Below are 17,845 nucleotides of genomic sequence, written 5' to 3'. Positions count from 1 at the left end.
GCCAGCATCCTTGGTACAATGCCTCAGGGGCCTATTTAAGATTTAAGCTAGTTATTAATTTCGTTTAGTTGTACCACTGTATATATATTGTATGTAAATAAATGATTTAAAGGCGTAATAATCACTACAAAATTATATCTATTTGCTGCTGATTTCTTTGTCTACGCCGCCCATCACTAATTTGTTTTAGTCAAGTATCAAACATTTTTTAACCCCGCTACAACTAGTGCTCGCCACGTGCGTCTTACTGCCGGGTAGTTTAAGAATTACAATCATTTATTCAGCAGCTTGGTCAGTTTTATTGACGTCAGTATTCACCTATGTCTGGTGTAGGGTGCAACTCGTGTGTCCGTGAGTAATAAAATGACAAGCCATTTTATTGGAATCGTCAGAGTAACATTCATGAATAAGTTTACTAACTGACTTACTTTGGCAAGCCAACTTGTCAGTAGAAAAAGGCGTGAATTTCAAATTCATATAGAAGATCGATAATTAATTATATAACCGCTGCAGTACAAAACTTCTACCTATTATTAATAGTAGGTAGGTGGTAGGTAATAGCAATACAGATATGTAGGTAAGACATAAATTACCTATTTTTTTCCTTAAATGGGTATTAAACTGGCTTCATTCATTTCAACAAATACATAATATAAATAACACCATGATTTAAATATAAAAATGCATCCTGCGGCATAATACCGGAGATGTTGGCAGCATTTCCTCGGTGGATTGTTAAGCTGATACGTTGAGCTTGGAAGCTCCTGTGACATCTCCGAGTTTCTTACCTTAAATGTATAGCTATATTATACTTACGTTGTCACAAAATAATTAAAACATACTTACTTAAATCCTCTTTCTGAAAGTATCATCGAAAATAAAATCACTCGCGTGCCAAAATTAATTTCCTTCCCCAATAATTCAAAATAAGCAAAACCCGTATCAAACAAACATTAGACACCTCAATCTTATTACAGAATAATAACTTACAGATGTTTTTCCAATCAAATCTACGCGGAACCCCAGTTTTTCATAAGGAAATTACATTATCGAAAATTTGCATCGCCTCCAGCGCCATCTATGAGCGGATAGCGCGCATTACTGAAATACCACGGTAAACTTTTACTTCGAATATGAAATTGACTTAGATTCACGACCTTATAGCTGGTAAGTAGGGTTTATTTTAAATAGAATTTTGTAAATAAGTTATTGTATAATTTTGTAAATAGCTGGGTGCAAGATTAGGGCTCAGTGGCGTGCCCTTTGCAAAAACAGTATGAATAATAATGTGATTTTAGCAATTTGCATAATATCGGGAGCTCGTCTGAGGATGTTTACTTTGATAAGCCGAAATAGTTTACTTTGTCATGCCGCCGATTAGGAATGAATTAGTTATAATATTATATCAAAATATTGAAATTAGATTTTTAAATACCTATTATGTTATAATAAACTGAACATAACTTTATTTAAATAAATTTCAGCACTCTTACGGAATTAATTGTTAATGCATTTAGTTGCCGTTCAGATAGGTTTGTACGTTAGATTATTTGTTTGATTCTGGCAGAAAATTTCTCTGACTTAAACTGCAATCATCATACCTACTCGTATTAATATGGCCGAAAGGAAATCTTACTCTACCTACTTAAAACTTTCCCGCTCCTACCGCGCATATTAAATTTACTTAGTCATTGGCCTTTTCAGATAGTAATATCTCGTTATGTTACGGATATGATCTGTCAACTGTCTACAGTGACATTTCTTCATCCACTATCTGAATATGCCTCTCGGCTTGGCATGAAATATGATGATACCTGGTAGAGTTATGCTCTTTAATTTTATTTCTGAAAACTTACCACCATGACAAACGAAACGTTTTTCAAGGAATAACATTTTTCGCTAGGTATATTAGATTTTTCGCAACAAAATTTTGGGGCCCTTTTGGAAAGTAAAGGAAGCTAATTAAACTACCATTTTTCTACTCTGGGTAATCAAATATACTGCTACTGTCTGTCCTTTGGGGCCCCCTGACGATGGGGGCCCTGGGCACAGGCCCCGTGTACGCTTATGGTAAAGACGGTACTGGGAAGGAGTTTACAGAGTAACAGAGCGGATCTATGGCGATAAACGTATGATGGCGCGGTGCGTCGGGCGTGAATTACGGCGCCGGCGCATGCTTATTATACTTGTGTCTGTTCCCACGCCCCGCCTGAACTATGACCACATGGGGCCGTGCTATACTTTGTAATACTATGTGCGTAAACTAATAATTCCCGTGATTTTCTGATAATAGTAGGTTAAGTACTATCGAACAACTTAATTCGATTCCTGACATCTGTATATCTTTTTCACATTTACTACATGGGAGACCGAGCTTTGCTCGGAAAACATATAAAAACCCAAAAATGCGCGTTTTCCCAGAGATAAGATAGCTAGATCTATTTTTCGCCCTCAAAAACCCCCATATAGCAAATTTCATCGAAATCGTTAGAGTCGTTTCCGAGATCCCCTAAGTATACCTACAAGAATTGCTCGTTTAAAGATTTGCATTACATTGATTTAAAAAGTAATACATATTATTATAACACTTATGGTAACATTCCATTTCTAACCGCAGCGGCACATTGTCAATTTCCATAGTAAAATGAACAGTAGTGCAGCTGTCGTTGGAAATGGACTGTCACCTTTACTGTGAAAACGTTTTACGATGGATAACAAATGAGTTTGTTTGATTCTACGTGGTTTAAATTTTAGATGTAAGTAAATTTTCAGTGAAGAAAAACATCGCTAGGTATTAACCGATAAAAACCTAACAAGGTGTAAACCTAATAACCTGGGTTACGGTAACATTCCATTTCCATCGACAGCTGCACTACTGTCAATTTTACTATGGAAATTGACAATACCAGCGACGCGTTCAGTACCGGTAGTGCAGCTGCGGTTAGAAATGGAATGTTACCATTAGAAGAACAGACGGTAGCGGCATTTCATTTTTGTTAAAACTAGTGCCTAAGCCAATTTTCAGTACCTACATGCAGGTTCAGCATTCGTCGCTCCCATTCACTAATCCGGGGTTAACCGGTTAAGCCTGCAGTTACCATGGTTACCAATACAATTTGACACTGGGTTAACGGTTTAACTGGATAACCCTGGGATACCCACTATCCCGGGGTTATCCAGTTAATAACCCCGGGATAGTGGGATGGTGCACGTGGCGCTTACAGATATTCAAAACCTTGTTCTAAGTACTTTTATGTCAGTTTTACGAATAGTAGTCTTAATAGTTAATTCCAGTTTTCCCCGTACTTCATTTAAACGGGACTTGTCAATGAAAAATTAACCCTAACAAATATACATAGGGGTGAAATTTGCTTGTACTGGGGTTGAAAATATTAATAGACGTTAGCCAGTGCGTCGCATTATTGTCGAATATAAATCACATCTTTGCGAATAGCGATGGTGCTCTTAAGTGGCGTTTGTAAATCTTTCGACTTGTGAAATAAGTAGATTAGATACCTTAGAGAATATAACCAAACGGAGTGGTCAATAACAGGCGTTCCCCTCTGTCGAAAAAAGGCGGCCAATGGTCAACCACATGTCAAACACATGTATGGACTGACGTTTATCTGACATGGCTATGTTGACGTTACGTATACATTTGATGTGTCCCTCCCCGCAAAAAACGGCAGACTATTTTGTACCGAAAATTATAGACATGGCGTCTCCGTTGGTTATATCCTCTAAGTTAGATACTAACCTAACTATTACGACATCAGTTACTATTGTTATATCCCAAATAAATTGCAACCAAAGAATTTGTATCCAATAAAAATATGTTTCAAGCACCATCAGACAGTTTGAGCTAAAGTTATTTAGTGACGACAGATCACGTTGTATTTGATTCAGCACCTGACGTAGTTTTGTGTTGTATTCACTTTTATTAAAAAACAAATAGGTATAACGTAACAAAACTAAACACACATAAACACACACGATAAAATAAAAATCCTAAAATGTCACCATTCAATATAAAAAGGACGGTTCCTCTTTGTTAATCTCATAAAAGGCGACGCTCGCAAGTCGGAATGCGCGGTATGTTCGTCTGTATGGAAATACGGTCGAATGCACGATGTCTTACTCCGCGCCCGATATATTCCGGTGTACACGCTTTATGGCATTATGTGATCGGGTCACCTCATAAAGACATCATTTAATGCCGTTTTATACCAACGCGGTTTGAAGAAAAGAAAAACTTAGGGTCCCTTGCACCATTCAGTAACCCGGGGTTAACCGGATAAAGCTCGAGTTACCGCGGTTACCTGTACAATGACACGGTTTAACCAATTAACCCCGTGTTAGTGGGATGGTGCAAGTGGCGCTTAGTGTTCCTTCAACCTATTTAGAGAGAGTTTTTTTAAGTACCTATTCTTGAAGTAAGTACATATACCTAGTGCGACATAAAATAGTAGAAATGAAATAAAATTGAACCAAAATAAACCATACTAAATTGTTGCCTTTTTTAAGCATTTTACGTGAAAAATGTGACAGTTAAAAGATTTAAGTTTCAATAAAAGTTGCAAACTAAATTATTTCCATTATAGCTATTGACCGAAAAATATGCTAAAATTGGCCACTGTTTTGCCATTCAATTATACCTCTGCCTAAGCGTAATTTCATTGTTTGGCAATTTATTTCCTTAAAATAGCCTTTCTTTATATTTACAATAAAATTACAACCCTCTATTTTATAAGTTAGTTTGAATAGTTTGTTACTAGCGCCATCGGGTGTTGACAAGCAGTACTAACGCCAAGCCCAAGCGTAGTGTGTGATAGTTTGGCTACTTCCGAACAGATGGCGTTAGCTACCTTGACTGCAAAACTTGAGACGAAGAAATGACCGCATGAAAAACGTTTGGTGTTTATTAATTTGTTTATGTTTCATTTACTTCCTAGATTGTATATTATATTTTATGGTGATTATTAATTCATAAATAACTTGTTTCAGATATTATCCCCAAGAAAACTGGTATAGTAAACATTTTTAATTATCTTCTTGATTAAAATTACTTCCCAAGTTTATATTTTCTTTTCAATTTCGAAAGTGCATAACTATAATCTTTATGTTTGTTCATTAACGATATCACATAAAAATATATTTGTTAAGTGTTTCTAAATGTACGGTTACCTATATAAATTTCGTGCAGGAAAATTAATAAAAAATAAAACATTGCATCTTATGGTACCTAGGTAAGATCTTTAATTCGACGTATTGCTACTAGGTGTTAATCAATAAAATAAGGCCATAATGTCCACAGTACAATAATCAAATAAATTTTGTATTTCATTTGGTTGGCAGTATTAGCAGTAGGTACTGTGGTAAGGGACGTTTAAGTGGCCCGTACTAATTCTTCGCTATTTACTTTAAAAGCCACCCCGCCATTGTTAACCCTTCCAGAGAAAGAAGTTCGTGGTCCGTTAGTCTCAACCAGCGCGTGACCGTCACAATTAAACTAATTTGTAGCTACGCCAAGAGTTTATTTGACTGCCTTCTTATATTGACCGTGTAATCATTTTTATAGTTTTTATTATTGTTGGCGTTTTGTTCTACCCGAGTTTATTGGGGTGTGCAAATAAAAAAAAAGTAAGTAGATTTTAAGAATTGAAATTTATTGTATCATTCAGATATTTTTTAACAAAATGGAAAAAGTTTTGTGTCAGGTTTAGCACAAATTTACGGCGATTATTATCATTATAAATATTACTAATAATCTAAGTTGTATTTTGATGATACTTAACGCATGAAACTTTAAAATGCATTAATACTTTAGAAAGAACCGTAAGAGAAAAGCTTTTTTTTATATACGAGTGTGTAAGAGGAGAGAAGAAGAGAGAGAAAGAGAGTGCCTATTTTTTTAGCAATCTCAAAATAAATTAGAAGTATCGTATTGATACCATATTATTTATGCCATATGGAATAGTGATCTCGACTTGTAATTGTAATGCACCCTCTTCATTGAGGGCGGAGCAGATATCGACAGGGTTAAGTCAGATAATCGGGCGACCGTGACTCGTGGGGTGTCTTATTAAAGTGCAAGATTTGGAGATTACTTCCGAGATTCTTAAAAAAACTCCATTAATTCTCATTATATAGGTCCGCATGCGGAACGGTGATGGCGTAATATATTATAATAATAATTACAGACCGAAATAGTATTAGTACAAACATATTTTTATAATTGTATGACATTGTAGTCGAATAGCGGCTCAGTTCCAGTCTTACTTATAAGTAGCTTCATTCATGGCTAGGGTTGCCAACCGTACTATATAATATAGTATTGTACTATATTTCGGCCTTGCGTACTATATATTTTTAGGATACTATATAGTACGCATAAATACTATATTTCGATGGGTCCTTACGCTGTGCTTTTTTTTCATAAATATGAAATAACAACATAACTCAAAGTTCTTAAACTGAACAAGCGCGAGTGTTGCATGCTTTAACGTGAACCTACATGTCAATGTTACTGTCAAGAGTGTTATGTCAAAAGTGACACTATCAGTGTCACTGTCACGTCCTCATATACAGCACTCAGCCAACTGTCAACGGTTTTTTCATCTTGTGATGTGAAGTTTCAGAAGTTTGTAACTTTGCATCAACGAAATAAATTGAAATAATATTTCAAAATACTCGTGAAATGGATGACTAAAATGATAATCTGATAATGATCAAAGTAATAAGGATTATAATAGGAACAATGGGTCGGCCTAAAGCAAAGGGGGTGCAAAAAAAGACAGAAAAATTTTGACCAAAAGTGCAAAATGTATAGGAATCGTAGAAAAAATTCAATCAAAACGTTAAAATAAGCATGTTATGTAGGAAAAACTTTTCTCTAAAATCGAAAATGGCCAAGATATTTGACCCGAAAGTTGGGAAAAGTAAAATTTCGATGGATGATGTGATTGATGTGCTAATAACATTACTCGCATGATTTTTTCTAAGTGCTGCAACCCCTTTGCTTTAGTCCAACCCATGATTTTACACACGCCTACTGACACGCGCGATATTTGGCATACTTTTCATTTATTTTAAACCATCTCCTTGACTGTACTATATTTTCTTTCAGTGTACTATATATTTTATATGTAATTTTTCAAATTACTATATTTCACTAAAAAAAAGTTGGCAACCCTATTCATGGCACATACTCGTATCGTAATTTTCAGCAGACTGTGATATTTATTTATATCCATTTAGTTGCTGGCTATAGTAAACCAGACCAGAGCTGCCTGGATATGTACCTATGGGTACGTTACAGATTTAGATTTATACCTTAAATCTTGTTTATTTCATATCTGCGTTAGGTATTTTCTTGGAGTCACGATACAAATTCCAAGTTGTTCCAAGAAGTTCCACCAGGGTGGTGATACGTACAGTATACGACTCCATCAAAGTCTAACTAGGTATTCCAGACGAAGTTCGACAAGACACAATTTATATGCAAATTGGCTCCTTGTACCGCACACCGCATCCCTTTGACGTCTCAGAATTAGACGGGCGAAACACTGTGCTACTTATTTGTTTAAGCGTTTTTCAAACAAGTATACAAACATACATACAGTGGATATGTTTTATGTTAGTCGTAGGTACATACATACTCAGATTACTAACATCAAAAATATTTAATATACATATGTAATTACTTTTTTTGGGACTACTATGTTTTTCTGCATGACTAACTTTACATTATTTCTTTTGACAATTAGGTACTTGATGGTCAAATAATAAATTCAGTGAAATATTATTTCTCTAAATTCCTGAATCTATGTACTTTAGGTCACAGTCGCAACAGACAAAGTTTTCCATATGCGTAAAAAATAAACACTAAATATATTAAAAAATATGCACTCCATTTAAAAAAGACCATAAAAAGGATTTAACAGGCACCCTGTCAAATCGCAAGTTAATAAGTCCGACCTATCATCCGAGGGGAGCCGATTGTAAACAAGAACGACGTAAACGCCGTTGAACGTTCACCGTATCTGTAACATTTTTGTTCAGTAAAGTTTGTAGACCATTAGTTTAAATTGTCGGGACGAGAGAAAAAATATGCTAAGCGCTTAATAGTGGCATCAAGTGTTTATTTTGAAAAATTGCCGGTACACGAAGACATTTTTCTTGGGCCAGGTCGTGGGGGAAGATTTTTTATTTAGGTTGGTCTTTAAAGGAAAACGCATACTAGATTTCTTTAAAATAGTAATTTTAACACTTAATTTTTAGGGTTCCGTACCTCAAAAGGAAGAAATGGAACCCTTATAGGATCACTCGTGCGTCTGTCTGTCTGTCCGACCATTCCCCTCCCCCCCCCTTTATCTCTGAAACTACTGGGCCTAAAATTTTGAAAAAAGTACACAAAATAGTACTTTACCTATATATGACAGGAAAACCTATTAAAAATGTGCAGTCAAGCGTGAGTCGGACTTATGCATGGAATCCTTGGAACGCGAGTCCGACTCGCACTTGACCGGTTTTATACAAAAATAGTAACCGGTATTAAATTAAATGCAACATCGATTTTCTTATACCATTATATTTTCCAATGCAACTGCAGCGTGTCAAACAATCGGCATAAATAACGATAGGTAATTTGCGAACACCCGCGGGATATGTTCGTTGTTCGCGCCCTATTTTACTGTTCACTATACTGTTGTAAAAAAAATGCACAATATCGTTCTTAGTTTAAGTACACACAATACAAACTTTTTTGGTCAATCGTGTATTTAGTTTCAAAACGATGATACAGGTGAATGATAGGGTCTAGCAACTGTAGAAAACTATTTATATAGTTAGGTATTTGTTGACCGTATTAAGACAATCTATTCTGTTTTCGTTTTGAAATTTATTTTTAGAATTTTACTTATTACAAGAATGAGATTATCTGGTTTTCCAAGGTCGGCAAGGATAAAGTGTGTGATCTGCGGTTAAAGTTTCTGTATGGTATACATATTCGTTAGTTCACATATTAATGTGCAGTGGCCGCGTATCAGATGCGTCGTAGTATGCGCTCATTTGTCACCTATGTTTTTAAATAAAAAATCGCATTGTCTCTAGCAATGTTGAGGCGCAACACCCGGAGTAATCAGGTGTAATAATTCGCGAGACCCGAGGGATGTGTACTCGTAGTCGCCCTAACGCGGAAAAAGGATTGCTTGCTTTATGCTTTTTATTGGCCGGGATATTCCGCGACGTCGTTACAGGATGTTGAAAATGTTTATTTAAAGTATCATTTTTGTCATTCAATTTTTTTATATGTTCATTTAATTTAATTAATTATTTTTCAACTTTCATGATTTTTACATCAACGCGGCCGATTATAGATTATAGCTTCAAAAATTTACAATTTTATCTCATTTACATAGATATTGACTGTCCAAACATATTGTTGCAAAAAAGAAGCGGAAGTCATAATTTGTATTAGTGATCAAGTTTTCGAGTCTATATTTTTAGGGTTCCGTACCCAAAGGGTAAAACGGGACCCTACTATTACTAAGACTTCGCTGTCCGTCCGTCCGTCCGTCCGTCCGTCTGTCACCAGGCTGTATCTCACGAACCGTGATAGCTAGACAGTTGAAATTTTCACAGATGATGTATTTCTGTTGCCGCTATAACAACAAATACTAAAAACAGAATAAAATAAAGATTTAAATGGGGCTCCCATACAACAAACGTGATTTTTGACCAAAGTTAAGCAACGTCGGGAGGGGTCAGTACTTGGATGGGTGACCGTTTTCTTTTTGCTTTTTTTTGTTTTTTTTTTTGCATTATGGTACGGAACCCTTCGTGCGCGAGTCCGACTCGCACTTGCCCGGTTTTTTTAATTGACGCTTATTGGCGGAAATGGATGTCTTTGTGTTAACATGTAGGTAACCCAGCCACCGCCCAAACTTATATCATTATATTTACACTCATAAAATATAACACAATTTAAAGGACTGAGAAGAAGCCTCCTGGAATACTGGAATATTTATTTCTTAGTATTACAGAGATACACAAAAATGGTAAACAAAAAGATTAACGAGCTTTAATAAATATTGTAAAGTTAATTTAGGTAGGTACATAATTTCTAAAAACCATCCGGCTGTACATGCACCCCCAAAATGTATGTTAAGCGAAGCACCTTCCTTACAAAATATAAAAACGCCGTTACCCCTGTAATGACAATTTAAAATTGCTCTCCTCGCGTCATTTGCTTTCGCCAGTATTGTCTTTCTTTCCACCAACAAAATTGTAACCCTAAAAATGTCACTGGTCTAGAAAAGCCTCCTGGAAAACTCGCGGGACTTGGTTCGAATTATACTGGCTGTTGTTTTATGGCTGGTACTCATTGTCTATGGCACTCGAATCATAGACAAGCGTTTTTATTATCTGTGGGGGCGTTTTAAAGTGAGCCGGGCCCCTTAAGAGTTGTAACTTTTTGCTGCTGCAGGATGGGGTTGTAATACTTGTAATGGGGATTTTTATGTGTCTTGAATGTTTGATTTTTTGGCGTTTTGTGTGTTTTTAAACGGTCTTGGAATATTTGTTGGTTAATAACTTAATACTGTGTAATAAATTATTGTAAGTGTAAGTAAAATTAAATAGTTGAGCGTAACTCTCATGATACTTACATAAAGTGTATATTAATTGAAGGCAGAATAGAAAAACAGAGAGGCAGAGGAAGACCGAGACATGTATACATTGACCAGGCCAAAGAGAAAATTAACGTAGTGACGTATAAGGAGCTCAAAACAGTGACAGAGAGAAGAACGGAATGGCGATTACTCCACCGACAAGAGCCCGGCTCTTAAGAATAATGATGATGATGAGCGTAGAAGGAAGGTACTCCGATGGTGGATAACCATTTGTGAATTAAATATTGATGTGTGTGTGTGTGCTACCTTTTAAATATTATGGCACAGCTATAAACAGTGGCAGTGAGTTAAGTGACATGACATGACAAAGATGGTTCGTGACCTTAACGGTCCATTCAGAAGGATCTTGTGTCATTGAGGAAAATTTATACTCAGTTTTCAAATTTTGGGTACCTACCATCAATGCCATCGTTTTGAGGCAAAGATGACTTGTTTGACGGTAAGTACTATCTTGACTAAACATTTAGTACATATACATCATTGCATTCCATCGTATTTTCTTGGAAATTTTCGTATTTGTCATGCTACTTCAGTCAACCTTAGTACTTTTTGAACCGAGTCTGACTGAAATAGCAAGTCATTTTCATACGTTTCCGTGAAAATCTGATGGAAAATAATTATACACTACATCTGTACCTATTGTGTATCTTTACTGAATTCACAAGTCCAGTCTCTTCTACAGTCACTCAAATTAACGGTCACGCCGTGTCGATCTTTTCTCGCATATTTCCACGTGCTTCTTTTGTTTTAAACAAAGATCATTGAACAAAAGCTATCTCATCTATATCTCTATGTAAGATTTACTATTCCTCGCCAACTATGGCAGTGATGTATGACGACATACAGACTTCAATCAAATAACATATTCCGGTCAGGACTCGAATCGACTACCGCTTCCTGTTGGGCTGTTGGGCAATGTTGGAGCCTTTTTAGATGGAAAAATGATGGCCTTTTTGGTCTGACTTTGGACCAAATTGGACTATTTGAGACAGGAAGTGATTGGCGAGGAGCGGTTATAACGCTAGGAAATGGCAGTGGTCTTATTATTGTTACTCATTGAGGACTTGTATGTGTCAGAGCACAGGGGCGATTTTGTAATCAAAAGTATCAAAACACGAAAAGAATGCAAATATTATACGAACAAGAGCCAGTTTTTTTGACGGTGAGTACAAAACGTATCGTTTTGTAACAATGTACCTAGTCACAGTCGTTCTTATAATTAAGAAAAACGTTCAAAAACATATTGCGTATTTGAATAAACAAAAAATGTTCCAAAAGAGAGAAATAGAAACACGAAACCTCAGCTCCCTCAGGAGGCATATCGTCCAATTTACATACTTATAATCTTCAGCGACAAATAAATTTAAGAAGAAAATATGTAAATTATATTCGAGAGAAAAGAAAAATATATCTATGGTGTTAAGTGACTGAGGTGTGAATGTTTGAAGAATCTTTCGAATGAATATTTTATATCTGTGGTTTTTTTCTAATGTATATTTATTATTTATGTTGGGGTTGGCGAGGCTGGGGTTAATATTAATGAATTGAGGGAGTTTCTATTGTAAGTTTTATATTTTGTAGTAAGTTACCTATCCAAATATTTTAAGTCCCAAAAACCATAGTTTTGGTTATGTAAGTACTTAGATAGTTTTATACGCCATCAAAAGATGTTATTAAATTTAGAACATCTAACTACATTTAAAGTACCTTCGGTACGTAATAGCGAAAATTAAGAACCTATGTTAAAATCAAAGATTTTTTTGTTGGTAGGTGTTCATTGTTTTACTTAGTCTAGGTGCTTGCCTATATTTTTCACTTACCTAAATCTGTTCCAACTAAGTACATATATTCTGCTATGATTTTCAGTTAACATAAAAGCATGCAGAAGAAATAAAAACCCTTGAAATTATATTCATAGTTTGTATTAAACAAATCTCGGGCCATCAGATCTTCTGACGCCGTATCAACGCGATCTGACGTAACAAATGATGGTGTATCCTGAACCGCTATAAATTGGCCCCCAACTATTAACTTCGACAAGCTCTTATCGTATGTATTTATACATTCGAAATTAGACCTTCGGAGAGCTACCTAAGGTTGCCTTCATTATAATTTTGTTGGATCAGTTACCACCGTGTAAGAATTTGTCCCTTGCTCGACTCAAATAATAACTCTCGCAATATCAAATCTGACGATTGTGTGAGTTGTATTTTGAGTCTTAAATAAAATGTGGTACAATAACTTTAAGAATATCAGTGGTTGCCGAAATGATACGTTTTTAAAAGTATATTTTTACAAGGAATTGGTTTTGTATTGATGTTAAAATGGATCGACTTAAGTTGGAGGGTCAGGATAACTCTTAAACAAGGGCTTTTGACAAACTCTGGCGGGCAAATCTGCCGCCGGCTATTATGAATTTTTATTCGTAACAGTTTTATGAGGTGGTGTGACTTTTACATTTTATTATGACTATTATGAAGCAAATTTGAGATGTTAATAATTTTATAAACATTTTTTATTGTCCTGACTGAACAATGCACCGCTGCGCTGTACAGAAGACGTAGGCATCATTAACCTAATTTAAACTCACTGGCATAAATATGGCAATGACCATGGTTATGTATATTTTCATCACTTCCAATTCAAGCCTTGGCTTAGCAGTCCCTGGCACATCGAGGTCGCATATTTAAGTTTTATGACCATTTTCTCAAGAATGCGTGTCCACCCGCATACTTATATGCGCGATAAAATAAACACACTGATTAATAAGCCGCTCATGCGCAGCTACCGTCCATCCACTTAAAATGGCCGGCGTGTTCTATTTTTGAAATGTGCAGTAACGGTCGCGGAGCGTGATCGCGTTACAATTTGAATTTTGACGTTCTCATTCGGTGAAATTCGTACATCGAGCCAATCAGAGCCAAGGAAAAGCAATTTGCATTCGTTTCTCTTTTTTAAATGTATTTAAATTTATAATACCTGTCGCAATTTTCTTCGCAGAATCAGCTGCTCCGAATGCATAGTTCTGCTATCTGACAACAGATGGCGCTGGCGTCGAGATAGAACACGCTATCGTTTGTCCGACGTAGTTTCATCGGGTGGCCGGAGTTCGATGAAATTGCTAACTTTGCGCAGAGGCAATATCGTAACCAATGAGGTTAATCCGAGGTGCGATTATTGCTAGTTGAAAACTTTACCAATACCCCGCCGTGTGGACGTGAAATACCGTCCGCTATGGCAATTTTTGAATGGCCGTAAAGGCCTCAAAATGATTGAAATTGCATTTATCCCAACTATGAAACAGCTGTTGTGGGTTTGATATTTTCATTATTGCTTTTAATTTATCAACAGGAAATGACATTCAGATTTTAAAAATCCATTATTAATATTTTAATACTTGCAGGCCTCGCAGTGCATCTCTCTCGCAAGAATATTTATAGGTAGGTAAGTATGACCGAGATGAACGCGCGAATGGTAACAAGATGAGATCAATCAACCAAACGGCCTGGCGGTCTAGCATAAGTTGTAGGGATGTAACGATACCGATATAATCGGCATCGCCGATTTAAATTCAGCCGATATCACAGTTTAAAAAGCGCTCGAAACGAACGAAGCTGCTAATGATTTGTATAAACTTTGTTACCATAAAAAAAAATAACCTTAAGTGTTGGATTTACTTTTGCTTTGATTGCTTGATGGTTACCTAAATAAATGTTTTCTTTGATTTTGATTTGACATTTTTCTTTATTTGTTTTACAGTTTATCACACTTCACAAAATCGAGTGTCTATTATAGGTAGGTACCTACACAAGTATGTTTTATATATATTATGCATTTAATTCCTTATTTGTTTGATCTATTAACTAACTACTGTGTCATTAATATCGGTATCTGTATAGGTATCGCCGATTATTTACTTCAAATATCGGTATCGTATCGGCAAACTCATGTATCGTTACATCCCTAATAAGTTGCGTTCTCGCGCGCGAGTCCATACTTGAAGTCTAAGTCGCACCTAAAGAGCTAAGTCCCATACGACCCTTTAAAAAAACTGCACACAAAATTAATTTAGCCAGCAAATTCCTATCTTTAAGCAAAATACGAATATAATAATGCACATTTATTAAATTCCAGCGTTTTATCGCAGTATAAAAATGACATTACCCTCTCGTGCTTCAATGGAAATGCAAATGATAATCAACGATTTGTCGCCCCATTGACGGCCTCTGTGTAATAATCATAATACTAGCCAGTATTATCGCCCCGGTAAACGAACTATACATATACGTTATTACTAGTATATTACCCATATGAATAAAAGACTAATGGGTTTGATGGGATTAATAAATTGCAGGACGCTACTCATTGTTTGTAATGATGGATATTACGCAGTGTTCTATCATGCCAATTTCTCTATCAAAAAAATTTTTTTTTCGAATGTTATTTTTCCTGTTTTGTTTTGTTTTTTGTACAATAAAGTGTTTTACTACTACTACTATATTTAAAGATAATCCTCTATCATGTATTTTAGTAGTATACTTTTTGTGGTCTTATATTAACTTTAGTACGTAACCCAAAATTTTACTTTTAAATCGACCAGCCTTATGCTGACTGTACAGGGGACCGATTTTTGAAATTCGACCACTCGATTTCGTATATTTTGTTAAATGATATCTCCACTACTAGGCGTTTAAATTCTACTAATAGAATTGAAATCGAGTGGTCAATACCACTAGATTTCAAATATCGATCGCACGTATTTCAAAAATTAGCATCTCGCCGTTTTCCACCGATTTTCGAGTGACGAAATCGAGTGATCGAAATTCAAAAATCGGCCCCCAGTACATTTTATATCATTTTTCAGTAAGCGAGCCCTTGATGCCATCCATATGAGCTTTAAGTTTAAACCTTAAACAACGGCCGGTAATAGCCCCCCGCCCTCGGCATCAACAGTGTCCAAGAAAACCATTTTTCACGCTGAGACTTAATTTCTGGAGCCTCGTTTTTCATCCAACCCTACCGCCTGGAGGAAAGCAATATAACTCGCTATTTTACGTTTTTGCGTTTTTGAATTTTTTGAGTTAGGGTTTTTTTTAATCTACCTACCTAAGATTATAAAGAGGTATATTCTCTTGTAATATTATATGTATTTACTTATAAACGACCTGCTCAGAAAATAGATACATAAGTATTAATACATATTCAATTGTAATGAGTATGTTCATTTATTTGTGTGTATATAATACGTTGTTCCTGAGTCATGGATTGAAATTTAAATGTACCTACTCTTAATGGAGTGTTTTTTATATGGTAACGAAATTTAATAATTCATCCAATAATTTTTAGTCTTTGTATTTTCTATTTTAAGGCTTTTTATTGTTTAATAATTCTTTTTTATTCTAAATGAAATAAATACACATTTTTAGCATTTTTATATCTACACTAAACTCAAGACACTACTTTCTTTTATTACAAAAACTGAAATTGCAAAAATTCACGCTTACACCCTTTCTTGCGCCGGTGGAGGTCGCCTTAGTCCGTGCCCCGCATAACATAGCACACAATTTGTTTAGCGACAAAACGCCCCCTGTAGCCACCGGCCGGATTCCGACACTAAATGGAATTTTACTTTACAGTTCTAACTGAATTCCAAGTGTGTTTCCTTTTATCTTTTTACTGCCGGATTCGAACTTTAAGATACGTCAATTAATAGATCTGCAAACGATATGGATTAGATATGTCAGTGTCAAAAGTTATTTGTTTGAAGAAACGTCACATTTGACACTGACATATCTAATCCATATCGTTTCCAGATCTATTACTTGACGTATCTTAAAGTTAGAATCGGGCCATAACTCTTTACTTTAGGATTCTGAGATGTAAAGGTAGTACACATACCTACTACCAAAACTGTTTATTAAGTATCACTAGATTACTACACCTTATAAAAGTTATAAAACAAAGTCACCAGCAGCGTATGTTTGTATGTTCGCAAAAACTAGGAATTGAACTGATTTTCATGCGGTTTTCATCAATAGAGTGATTCTTGAGGAAGGTTTAAGTGTATTATAATTTGTTAAGGTTTTGTGGAACCCGTGCGGTATAAATTTCTACCAAAAGTACTTGGTACCTACCATATTATTATTATGTATATGATTATATGTAATATATAGGGTGATCAATCCAAATGGGTCAGTATGGAGAAATCAGAAACTATGAGAGATAGCGAAATCTGTTCTTAGGAACCATGGCTTCGATTTTAGATTTAATAATAATGGCATTCATTTTTTTTTATCTCTCATACATAACCGGGAAATCGAACCTGGTCGAAGTCTCTGTAAACAATGTTAGGTATAAATTCTGCAAGTTTTTTCGTTGTTAGTGTTGATAGTGCGAATCATAAGTCACAAGGAACACATTTTTAATGTTGGTCTTCATTCGTTAAACGCATCTTATAAACATTAGTACATAGCACAAAACAAACATTGCACATATGCAAAGTTTCAAAACAATACTTTTATTAGGACTTAGGAGTAGGTTAAAATCAACTAGAAATATTTTATTACTTACTGTTTGTTGAAAAGTTTCATTTTATTTTAAACGCCATCCTATACTAAACGCAAAATTTGTCATCTTGACCTTTGTCTTTCTTACCTGGTCGCCAAATTAAAAAAAAAAAACCTCAAATGTTTTGAAATACTACACTCGCGATGGTTATCGATGGCAATTTTCACAAATTTATGGCTTAATCCACTGTGTTTTGAGGGATGCGTGAATAGGCGAGCCGATTTTTATGACAAAAAAAGTGTAAATCATTTTACCGTTCGTTTTATTGCCGATTTGTTTTTTTGTTTTGTGATAAATTTTGACACTGTTTTGACAAACCATAATGTTAAAAATTTATGTATAGTTAGATATTCTTTTGTCTTGTTTCTGGTTATTAAACCACTTAAATATTTGCCTTTGGAAGCTTTAGTTACCGGCCTTCACCCCTATTAGGTCATTTAGATATATTTAAGTTATTTTTGTATGATTATTTATATACCATTAACCTTTTGTATAATTAATAACTATATTCCATATTAGGTCATACAGTTATTATTAACTACAATCCTTGTTTTTATTTTAGATATATTTAGGGTTGTTAGTTTTAA

General features: G+C 35.3%; 1 non-coding gene across 1 annotated transcript; it reads left to right on the top strand.

The window, feature by feature from the left end:
- Positions 1-13,814: 13,814 nt before the first annotated feature.
- Positions 13,815-13,953, top strand: LOC134671720 (U4 spliceosomal RNA). The gene has a single exon (XR_010099263.1). It is a non-coding gene; the product is annotated as a U4 spliceosomal RNA (small nuclear RNA).
- The last annotated feature ends 3,892 nt before the right edge of the window (positions 13,954-17,845 follow it).

The sequence above is a fragment of the Cydia fagiglandana genome, chromosome 1 (genome assembly GCF_963556715.1).
Source record: "Cydia fagiglandana chromosome 1, ilCydFagi1.1, whole genome shotgun sequence".
NCBI classification, from domain to species: Eukaryota; Metazoa; Arthropoda; class Insecta; order Lepidoptera; family Tortricidae; genus Cydia; species Cydia fagiglandana.
Note: the sequence above shows the minus strand (reverse complement) of the source record. Positions and strands in the feature narration are given on the sequence as shown.